The sequence below is a fragment of the Mizuhopecten yessoensis genome, unplaced genomic scaffold, assembly GCF_002113885.1.
Source record: "Mizuhopecten yessoensis strain PY_sf001 unplaced genomic scaffold, ASM211388v2 scaffold716347, whole genome shotgun sequence".
Lineage (NCBI taxonomy): Eukaryota > Metazoa > Mollusca > Bivalvia > Pectinida > Pectinidae > Mizuhopecten > Mizuhopecten yessoensis.
The window spans coordinates 889,693-901,940 of NW_018480071.1; positions in this window are offsets into that span (position 1 = coordinate 889,693).

The window sequence follows — 12,248 nt, forward strand, 5'->3', positions numbered from 1 at the left end:
AATACTGCAATTAGAAAATAAAATAAAGATCCCAAAAATTGCAATGGGTGCAGCAGATTTATCATGGTCGCCTTTGTGTCCCAAAATCGAGTGCACCAAAGCAAAATCCCAATTCTGCAGTAGGTCTAACATTAGCCGCCTCCTACGATACGTGCAGTTGATTCAATTCCGGTTATGATAATACATGTAACACAATGCTTTTAGCTTTGTGGTTATCAATACTGTGGAAATAAATCCTTCAGTCATTACAAAATGTACAAAAAATCCAATAATTATTATATATTACATGAAAAAAATACATTGATTTGGGCAATATTGAAATAGTTTAGCTCACAAAATTAATGCCTAGGTACACCAATATGTCTTTAATCACTCGCATTTATTTTCCGGTTACCATGGCAACAGAATCACAAGTTTTTTTCTCCGGTCGTACCACTTCAAATGTGATACAGAGGAAAGTTGAGAGCGCTGACTTCAGATAGGCTATTGAAATCATAGCTGATGATGTCTACGAACAGCATGTCCTTCTCTGTTCAGGATTTGTGTAATAATCAAAGAATGATCAATACGTATCTCACGTGCTAGTTATTCTTTAAGTATATATGTATATATATGTAACTGCTGGCATTGGTATTTCATTTAAAATCGTTGCTAGAATTACACTCCCTACTTATTGAGATATGTAGTTCCAGGGTTATTAATGAACCTCACAACAGATTAAGTTTATATCTACTACATCATAGTAGGATAACACATAATTCTGCACCTGATTAAATTTCTGTGGTCATATGTCAAGGTTAAAAAGTCAAATGTCTTGTTAGTAAAAGAGTCTAAAAAGGATATGTAGAAGATATTTCATGGTTTGATTTGTTTTTATAGCGTTTAACATCTTGTCAACAGCATAAGCCAGTTAAGGACGTGCTTCCATGTGTGTCATTTGCGATTATATGCTGGAGGAATTTCATGAACCCTTTAATCTAGTTTATATATATATGTATTTTAATCGAGCTGTAAAATGGAGGAAATGGAGGAAATTGTGATAATCGTTGGTGGATACTTTGGTAAAGGGGAACCAATTTTGTATAAACAGTGGCCCCCCTTGGACCTGAGGGATGGGGCCGAAAGGGGAATAGAGGTAAAACCGTTAAAAAACCTTCTTCTACCATAGGAATTAAGGGATTTTATCCTAATTTAGTCTGGAACATCCGTCGGCAAAAGGGACTCGTAACCAATTTAGTATAAACGGTGGGTATGACCCCCTAGGGGCATAGGGATGGGGCTCTGTTTGAAATTTGTTCTCGCTATATCTCAAGTACTGGATGGATCTTTCTGAAATTTCTTATGTACTTACAGCACCTACAATGAAGTGATATATCTTTACTTCATACCAATTATTGTAAACATATTCAGGTGAGCGATACAGACCCTCTAGGCCTCTTGTTAAGTACTTTCGTATGTCCCTGCCATTGCCGTCCTCACCTGGGCGAATGCTCAACATTCAAACCAAAAGAGAGGTGTTGTCAATCAAGGCGCTAGGAAAAAAGGTAGTTAATAGTAGAAAGAAAGTTAAATATCCCAAATATTGCAATGGGCGCAGCAGATTTATTTTGGTCGCTTTTGTGCCGAAAAAATAGAGGACAACAAAGCAAAAATCCTACATATTGATTTATGAACACACACCACCAACATAAAATTATCTATGCCAATACTACAGAAATGGAAAAGCGTTGCAATTTGTTTTGACAATGTTTGGCACATTTAAATGCTTATCAATAATAGAATTTTATTTAAACTAATAATATATAAGAAGGCAGAACGACCGTTGAAACAAAATGTATCACCCCTCAAGACTTTTTTTACACCGCTTTGGACCAACAAAATTATTCCTACAGAAGGATTTTAAAGAATTTGCTCTATTTGCCCTATTGGGCCGCGCCCCTCCCGTCCAATGACATGGATACCTACCATTGATAAAAACTGATTCCTCTTCACCCCAGGACGCTTCAGTCTAAATTTGGAGAGATTCCTGGCATTCCAACAGAAGAAATGGGAATTTGTTTTAAGAATTTGCTACCGCCTGTCGGCCATCCTGTTCGCATAGATATGCAAAGTTAAAACTAGGGACCAACGGGAATCTACAGGTGAAATTTGAGAAAGATCCATGACGAAGTTCAACTATCAAAATTCAAAATGACCACCTGTTGGCCATCTTGAGTTATGATCAGTCCCAAAATTAAACATGCACAACTTGGGACCTACATATGAAATTTTAAAAGGATGATTGATCCAGTGCTTCTCCAGAAATAAGAGATAACACGAATTGTTTAAGGATAGACGGACGCCAGATGCCAGAGGAATAGCGATTTGATTAGATATAAACCACCATAAAATTCATATTTGATTACATATAATTCTTGATTTTAAAATTGTGAACCATACCGACTTCAACTATAGCCAACAAATATTAATTATCATACAGCATCTTGTTGTATGCAGAACCATTTACTGTATTGCCATGAAAATGAAATTACATCTCCCACAGATATGCACTTTTTGACAAATCAATGGCAAGAGGCCCATGGGGCCTGCATCGCCTGGATATTTCAGTGAGTATGGCAAAAAAATCTAGGTTTTATTACAAATACTTTTCCCACTTTGGGATTAGCCTCTCTGAACCATGTATACCATATACCAGTCAACACCTCTCCTTAACTAACTTTTAGCTTTCTGGTTCCAAAGAAGATTTAAATCAAATCAACTTGAAAAGCATTTAACATAAATAACCAATTGACTTCCTTTATTGGGCTCCGTCCCTCTTATTCTTTTTGAAGCTGGCTCTTCATCTAAAATTTGCAAAACAAATTCCTTTTATAACTATCAATTAAGCCAAACTGGATCAATGCCCAATTCCACATAATCTTGAAGATTTGACTATCAATGTTTATTATGGTAAATACCTAAACATTTTCTTTTTTTGTATCATACCAAAACACTTTATTATATTACGCATGTTTTAAAGTTATGTGCAGCAGTTATAACTCATGAATATGTATTCTGCCAAAGTAATCTTTCCTCTGGAGAACTACTTAAGGTTGAGATTGTGTTATAGACAAAGATATGCAATTATATAAAAACAATAAAATAATCTTAATAGTACAACTATTATACACTTTATTATACCCCATGCAACAAAGTTAGGGGGTATACTGGAATCAGCTTGTCTCTCCGTCTGTCTGTCCGTGGAAAAAACGATTGTTTGGACAACTCCTTCTAATGTAAGGGACAAATTTCAGCGAAAGTGACAACCACCTCAAGTTACGCACCCAGGTATTATATTTTCATTCTGAACCTTTTACTTCAAAGTTATGGCCCGTTGTTGAAAAATTCTTGTCCGGACCTGTCCTCCATAGCTAAGGGGTCAATTTCAACGAAACTTTTCAGATATGATAACTTCCACCTGATGGTGTGCATATAGGCATTATTTTTTTCAATCTGACCCTTTTTTACGAAGAAATGGCCCTTTGTTTAAAAATACTTTTCCTGACAACTACTCCAAAACTATGGAGCGAATTGCAGCGAAGGTTTACAGATATGGTAACTGTCCCCTGACATTGTGCATCCAAATAGTATGTTCTCATTCCGAACATTTAAAAAGGAGTTATGGCCTTTTGTAGAAAAAAAAACTTTGTCTGCCTCATTAACTTCTGGTCCGATGTCAATGAATGTGTACAGATATGGTAATTACCCCCTGATATCGTGCATCAGGATAGTGTTTTTTTCATTTCGACCCCTTTTAAGGAGTTATGGTCCTTTGTTAAAAATCTTTGTCTGGACAACTCTTCCTTAACTACTAGGACGACTTCAGCAAAACTGGTTTATCTGGGCTAACCAGATTTGGTATGGAAGTATGTTTTGGCAGTTACAGTTCTGGTATATATAGGAGCGGGGTATGAGGTCAGGCTTACGGCGCTAGGTATTATTTTATTTTGCCTATTGCCCATTCATTAAACAAAATATGGAGGAATATAACATTATTTTATATCGTTAACTCTAGCCAAATAAAGCAAAGAAAGGTATCCTAGTCTGCTCCCCATACAACATTTTTATTTCAGCACATTTGGGGTTTTTCAGTGACCATGAACGAAGGTTACGGTGATCAACGTTTACAAAATTTAAATCCATTCACATTTACAACCGTCTTGCCAAATATCAACACCCGTGGACTTTTGGTCATGAAGACGCACAAATTAAAGGAAAAGTGAAGCTATGTTTATCTTTTTTTGAATCAAAAGTGTTATATACAAATTTACCGGTGGTCAATTTTCTTGAAATGCCTGATGTTGAAAGATATAATTGGCAGCCAACTTTCAAGTAAGTATGAGAAATAGGCTCGTTTTAGAACTATGTAAATTAACGTGTCGAAAATGGAAATTTTCGCATTAGTAATGAAATTTCACATACTTTTCTGGTAAAATCTTATTAAAAAGAACAATTATTTCTTGAAATAGTTTAATATTCGGTATCAAAGTAACAGTTTAATATGTTGCACACGATGATGATATAATTTCATAGTAATTGTGTCATTTAAATGCTCTAGGAGGAATTGTATAACCGCACCTTTAACACCTACACAGGTGTAAGTCAATAATGTCCTATTTATCCTAAAATTAGTTCTGAAACTAACGGTTCCTGATTTACCTTACCTAATGTTAAATCTCCATAGGGGTTGACCCTACCTTTGGTTCCCCCTCACCCAAGTATGCTTCAGTCCAAATATTGACCAAATCCTTTTATTCCAACAGAAGAAGAAGGGTTTTAAAGATTTTGACATGTTTCCCCTATTTGGCCCAAACCCATAGTGACGTTCCATGTCGAATTTGGTCAGAATTGGCCATGTATCTTTGCAGAAGAAGATTAAAATGCATAATACCTAATTACATAACAAGTACACAATATTGACCCCGCCCTACCACTCGACTCCTTGACCCCAGGGCCATACATTTCATAAATTCAAAAGATGACTAGTTGATGATTATAGTTAAATGTGTCATTACTTTCTGCTACTTGTAAGAGTAGAGAAGAATATTTTTAAAGATGACCCTATTTTTATCTATTTGGCCCCATACATTCTGATCCCCATGTCCTAGTGATGTCAAGTTTGGTCAAAATTGGCTCAGTAATTTTGAAGATTAAAATGTAAGTTGACGGACGACAGACAACAGATGCTGCTGTATGCGATGAGCTCACTTGGCCCTTTGGGCCAGGTTAGCTAGGTGAGCTAAAATCAAAATCGTGTTGAAACTAGAACTTTGTAGAAACGCATATCTCCCCTTCATAGCTTGCAACAGAGATAATCTATTAATGATGAAAGTTGTGCTAAGAGGCAAAATTTGTGATACTCCACTTTTCTGAGATATATGTAAGTATGCCAACTTTTATTAGGGGCAATGTTATTGCATGCAACACTCCAACATCACAGGTAATATATTTGTCCTGAAAGGTAATACAATTGAGAACAATGGTCACCTGATTTTTGAAATATTTCAGTCAATTTTGGCCATCAGCCCCTGGTATTCAGCCGGACAGACATAACTCCTCCAAATGCAGTCCGCTGATAGTGGTCATCGCACTCTACCGAGCCCTTAAGGTATGCAACTCTGTGACCAGGTTTAAAAAAAATCGATTAACATTTGTTGTATTTATTGCACGGAAATGAAACGCGGCATATACTGGTCTTCAATTTGGCCAAACCCTTACGGTATGCAACCCTGTGACCAGGTTTGAAGAACATCGGTTAACATTTGTGGTAGTTATTGCACGGAAACGAAACGTGACAGACAGTCAGACAGACAAACCCAAATTAATATCCCCCGTTTCGGTGAAAGCGGGGGATAATACAGTTTAAAGATAACATTAGATAAGTAAAACAGACATTTACGACTAGAAAGATGTCAGTACTACATAAAGCTACTATACGCTGCTGATCAATTCAGTAAACAAAACTCACATTTAACAAACAAAAGAATGTGAAATTCATCACACTAATGATTGATGATCATAAGGCATTGACTAGGGTGAAAAGGTATGGCCCCAATAAGATTTTTCTGTAATGATCTATATTTCCTAAAAACTAGGTCACAGTGAGACACTAGATTCCTATCAGCAAGTGCCACATCAAGTTTAATGGGGAAATGACAAGATATTGCTAACATCAGCCACGACATCCTCAAGAGTTAAAACGCTGCACAGACGAATTGCAGAGGATCAACAAGAATTACACGCAATTATATATGTCTCGCGTGTCCCCGCTTTTCAATATCATCAGGATTAAACAAATATGTTGTATTAATTATACATATTGTTCTTATAGCCACAATTTACTTTCTGAAGTTTTTATAGAAAAAAACAATACATACACAACCGAAATGTTGGGGTGGATGACTGTAGGACAATACCAATGATGCCACCACAACATAAAGACCTCAGTGACGGTACAATTATTAGCCAAAAATAAGTGTGGAGATGGCCATGCATAGTGAAGTATATTCCACGATTGGTTATGACAGCACAGGTACTTAAAAAGTCCAATTAACAGTAAACTATAGGTGCAAATCAGAATCTGAAATGTGTGTTAGGATGATCAAACATAAGTACATTCCAGGCTTGGTTATGACTGCTTAAATACTTTGAGAGAAATAAAGCTCAACACTGAGCTCAACAGAAAACTTTAACATGACTCAATTCATTAACAAAGTCCATTTAGCAGTAAACTGTAGATGAAAATCAGAATCTGAAATGCCTGTTGGGATGATCATACATAGATATAAATATATGCACTTGGAGAAATATTTAGCTCAATGTGGAGCTAAACGGAAAACTTAAATATGGCCTAATTAATTAAAATGTCCAATTGACAGTATATTTGAGTTTAAAATCGGAATCTGAAATGTGTGTTTAGATGATTATTCCAAGTTTCATTATGATAGCTTGTGTACTTGGAGAGTAATTTAGAGTTAAACAGAAATTTTGACTCCGCCGCAATGAGCGTGAAAGAGGCCTTATACAAAATGTTTGTATGTGCAGGATGAGTGGAGGGTCAAGCTAACCAACATGTACTGTGTCATGCTTGATAGTGAAGACATAGTAGATAGAAGAAGCCCTGTCAGCCGTCAACCATTTAGAAGTGGAGAAATTGGCGTCAATTGACTATTCAGTCCTGTTTTCCTTCACACGTGTTACAACATTTAATGGAAGATGAGTGTTTCCGCTCTAAAGACTATGTGAAACAACATTTCAGTGGGAACATTCTGAAGTTTGTGAAAAAAATAAACATTGATAGACAGAGACTCTTTGTTTGATATGTACACTTAAATCAACCACTAAAATGGCAGATGAAAGAACTTATATCGAGAAAATGGACTCTTTCTTTAATTTTGTGTATGCTTTTTACTTGTAATAAGACATTTTATAGAGGAAGTGAACAGGTGGAAATTTCCAAACGAAATGAGAAACGATTTTATTTCAATTGTATATTGCTCAGAATGGAGAAGTAGGGAACTAAAAAAATGCGGCGCAGAAATATATGCACCTGTTAGAAAGTCGCTTACAGTCTGCAAAAACCTGTAAAACGTTCATTTAAGCGCGCACGTGTAGAAGTTGGAGAAGCGTTCGAGCAATATGACATCGATTTATTGAACATGACGTCACTTTCCAAGCAAAACTCTGGAGTGAAGTACTTGTTGATGGTCATCGATGTGTTCAGTCGCTTTCTCCGGGTCGAACCTATGAAAACAAAACCAGCAAAACATGTATTAGAAGCCTTTAAGAAAATAGTCGAGAGTGGTAGAATCCCCAAAATGAACTAAAAAAAGTTCATTTTAATTGATGTAAAGTATACAATATTAATAAATATTGTCTCGATAACGACATTCATTATTTTACTACACAAAACGAAGTTCACGCCCCCATGGTGGAGCGGGTTAATAGAACATTTAAGACCATGATATTTCGTTTACTAAATTTAGAACCTATAAATACATCGACAAATTACAGAAATTTGTAGATTCGTATAATGCTACACCCCTCAATTCATTAACCACTGAACAGAAATAATTCACTAAACACTAAACAGGAATCATGATATCTGAATCTGCTCTCTGTTTTATTCTCATTCTGATGATATGTATACGGAAATATTTGAGGAAAATTGAACACCATACTACACCTGTTTAAATAGAGCATCAATTTAATCTTAAGAAAAAAGAAATCATGCATATTCATGTTTCCACACCCTAAAATCAGACGGCAAGAGTATAAAAATAAAATGAGAATTAAAAAAAAAATGTTTCTATCGGAAAGCTTACAGTGTGTTTGTACTTTGATACACAGAGATTGACATGTCAGGTATTACAACAGATTGTATCTGCCATACTTCATATCAGTTTCGAGCAGATTATTAGTCAATCATTAAATGTGAGGACCGTATAAAAACCTTTAAGGACTGGCCACAACAAGTGCATCAGACTCAAAACAAGCTTGCTCTTAACGAGTTTTTCTATTCAGGACAAAGTGATAAAGTCACCTGTTTCATTTGCGAAGTACATTTAAGCTCATGAACAGCCTAGGATTGTGTAGAAATCGAACATAAAAGGTGGTCGAAAGATAGCGTATACTTACATATGGTGATACCGTTGAGTTCATGCATATTCATTTTTGAATAACCTCATACCATATTAAGAACATTTTAATGACATAGAAGTAGGCCTTCAGCGATGTTTAAGGTACTCACTGTGATTGTTTGCTGTGTAGATATTACAAGGTACACCATTGCGATAATGAGAAGCTGATCGAGAGAGGTTGGTCGTACGACTGGCATCAAATAAAAACACGAACAAATAATCGAATAAGTGAGGATATTAAAAGAGCTTTGGAAAGAAAAACAACTCTTCTATGACGATTCACTGCTTGATTTGTTTATCATGTTTAAAGAGAACATAGACGTTGATATTTCTGGATAATTCACGATGGAAAATCATATCGAGGAGAAAGCCTATGTTTTGCAAAACATTTGTTTTTACAATTCAAAAGTCCAAACACACATCATTTAAAGTTAAAGTTTAAACGTCGAGGGATAACACCAGATTGGAAGGAAATGTCTTTATTTCACAATATGTGGCTTTCATACTAACAGTAGGTGAATTAAAGATAGCGATGACTTACAATGAACTTGTTAGGTATCATAGGTGTCTAAACAGATGTATTGATCAACCATGAAAAAACTAAGTCATGCTCCAAACGAAACAAAAGCTTATGTTATGACAAAATAATAAAATAATATTTGTAAAGGTTCTCGACGGAATGCATGTTAACCAAAATGTTTTAAAGTTATCAAATCTCTTATTGAAATGAAATATATCACATGTTTTCTGTGGGTAAGTGAGCCCAAAAACGTCATAAGTAGAGTATGCTATTTAACTTTCAAACACAAAGTGATATATATTGTGTCGGATTTTATAATATGAAAGTCTCTTATGCACAAAATATCAATTTAGAAATAGTGCTTACCTTCTGGATTCGATTTGGATTTGATATAGATGACGAAGAAAGTTATTGCTAGCAGAAACACTAATGGTGAGATGACAATCACAATCAGAGTGGTATGGGAAAGTCCGTCGCTGGAAGGAGGTACCCCTGAATCTTTGTCCCTGATTGTTATGGTTTGATAGGATTCAGGCGTTGGAGTTGTCTGTTCATTGCCACTGCTAAAGGTATACATCCCATTGTCGGTTGTTGAGTTAGTCTGCTCGATGTCCGTTGTAGGGGTGTATTGTCCGTTATCGGTTGTTAAGGTAGTCTGCTCGATGTCCGTTGTAGGGGTGTATTGTCCGTTGTCGGTTGTTAAGGTAGTCTGCTCAATGTCCGTTGTAGGGGTGTATTGTCCGTTATCGGTTGTAAAGGTAGTCTGCTCGATGTCCGTTGTAGGGGTGTATTGTCCGTTGTCAGTTGTTAAGGTAGTCTGCTCGATGTCCGCCGTAGGGGTGTATTGTCCGTTGTCGGTTGTTAATGTAGTCTGCTCGATGTCCGTTGTAGGGGTGTATTGTCCGTTGTCGGTTGTTAAGGTAGATTAATATGTGTCACTAAACTGGAAATAATGCATCAATTGAAGAGCGATTGATGACAAGCATATGCCACAACATTTAAACATGTTTGTGTGTACTGACTAAAGTATATTTTAATATTACATCAATTACCATCAACGATGTAGGTAATCTGTTCTCCTTTACTTCTATTATCTTTATTGGTTTTCAATTTCAGTTACCTTTAATTATGGAAAATATAGAACATAACAATAAGATGATAGTTACATGTTAATACAAAAATGTTCACATACATATGTGTGACGCAATATGTAAGCGCGGAAATGTATACTTAAAGTACAAAGGGCTACACGTACCTAGCATTGAATCAAATAAACACATTTGCTCATGTGTCCTGGAATATATTGAAAAATCTAGAAGATTTTATCTAGTAACTATACTATACTACAAATTATCTTAATAGAACTCTGTTGTATTTGGGTAGGATGACACTATTGTGACAGTGATTTTTAAGTGCCTCTACCAAACACTAATCTATAGTACTCTGTTGAAATCTATGATATTCAAATTATCATTTTCTGTGAACATGCATTAATTGGTTCTAGTATTCTCCTATTCATTTGAGCATATATTACATCTATAATACTCTTTATCTCTATATGAATGTATGAAATGTGTGTATTTTCTTCGGCAAAAGGGCTTTAATAGGCAATGTCTGAGCCTAATCCAATCGTATGTTCGATGCAATTAAATTGAATTGAAATGAAATATTAATATTGACGCTTTTATCAGGCCCAATCTCTAGGGACTTGCATTTTGGTTATAGCTTTAAAACTGTTGTGATCCTTTGACCATTACTATATATACATTTGTGAAGCATAAAGAGACTTTATTCTTGGGTTATAACTTTGAAAGGGTTGAGATCCCCACCAAGTAACCATATATACCATTGCTGGGCATTTCGAGATGAACACAATCATATTAGTATTGACTCTTATGTCTGGCCCTTCTATTATCTCTAGACCTTATTTCTGGGCCATAACATTACATTGGTTGAGATCCGAGCCATAGATACCATTGCAAGGCATGAAGATCCAGGTGAGCGAAACAGACCCTCTTGGCCTCTTGTATAATAAATCAAAATCTTACTCATGTTCATTTAATATTGAATTTATTAAACTATTTTTTTAATTTCATATGAAATTCGTTAAATGAACAGCGCGGAGCCGCTCTATCACACGAAGGCAATTACACGAACATACTCAAATTGACGTTTATTTTTTACCTGAAGTTTGCTTGATGTTTTTATTTGTGTATACCATTTTTCTGCCCTTATGTCCTATCCTGTGTTTATGGTCCATTAAGCATTGCATGATGATAATTATAACACGCATGCATACTTTCAAATCACATATCGAGGCACTTCCTCAAATGACCTAAGCTGTTAAAAGGACGTTAAACAAGAAAAACCCAAACCATCCATAATTGTGCATGTTCACTTTTGATATAGCTCGGATAAACAAAATGGCTGTCAGGAGGCAATCTTGGATATTTACTTTGAAGGTTTGTCAATATTTTTTCTCAGGCACTTGAGTTCAAAGTGTATATGTAGGCTCTTCCTCATCTCTTATTGAGCATGTTAAATTTTGAGACGGCTCGGATAAACAAAATGGCCGAAAGGCGTCAACGTAAGATATTGACATTGATGTTTTTTTATAGCTCCGGAAATACTAACATATTCTGTCTCCTGGATACACACACGCAAGCACGCATACATTTTACTCAAGGAGGCACCTCCTTAAATTACCTTAGCTGTTAATAGGACGTTAATCAAAATTAAACAAAACCAAACTGGAAATACTGGAAGGATCGGATCTTTCTGAAACATTACATGTAAGTTCCTCTTGGTCCTGAACTGGACATAAACAAAATGACCGACAGAAGGCCATCATGAAGTACCCCTTGGTCGTTTGTTACAGCGTGTGTTGTTGAGATCCCTCTAGGATCTCTTGGTCCTAGCCCTAAGATGCTTTTTTTTCCTTTTCGCGGCAGATCAGAAAGAATAGTCGACAGGCAGCCCTTTTGGATTTCGACAGTTCCAGGTGTACTCAAATTTTAAGGCGTTATCGAGATCTTCTTATATTCTTTCAT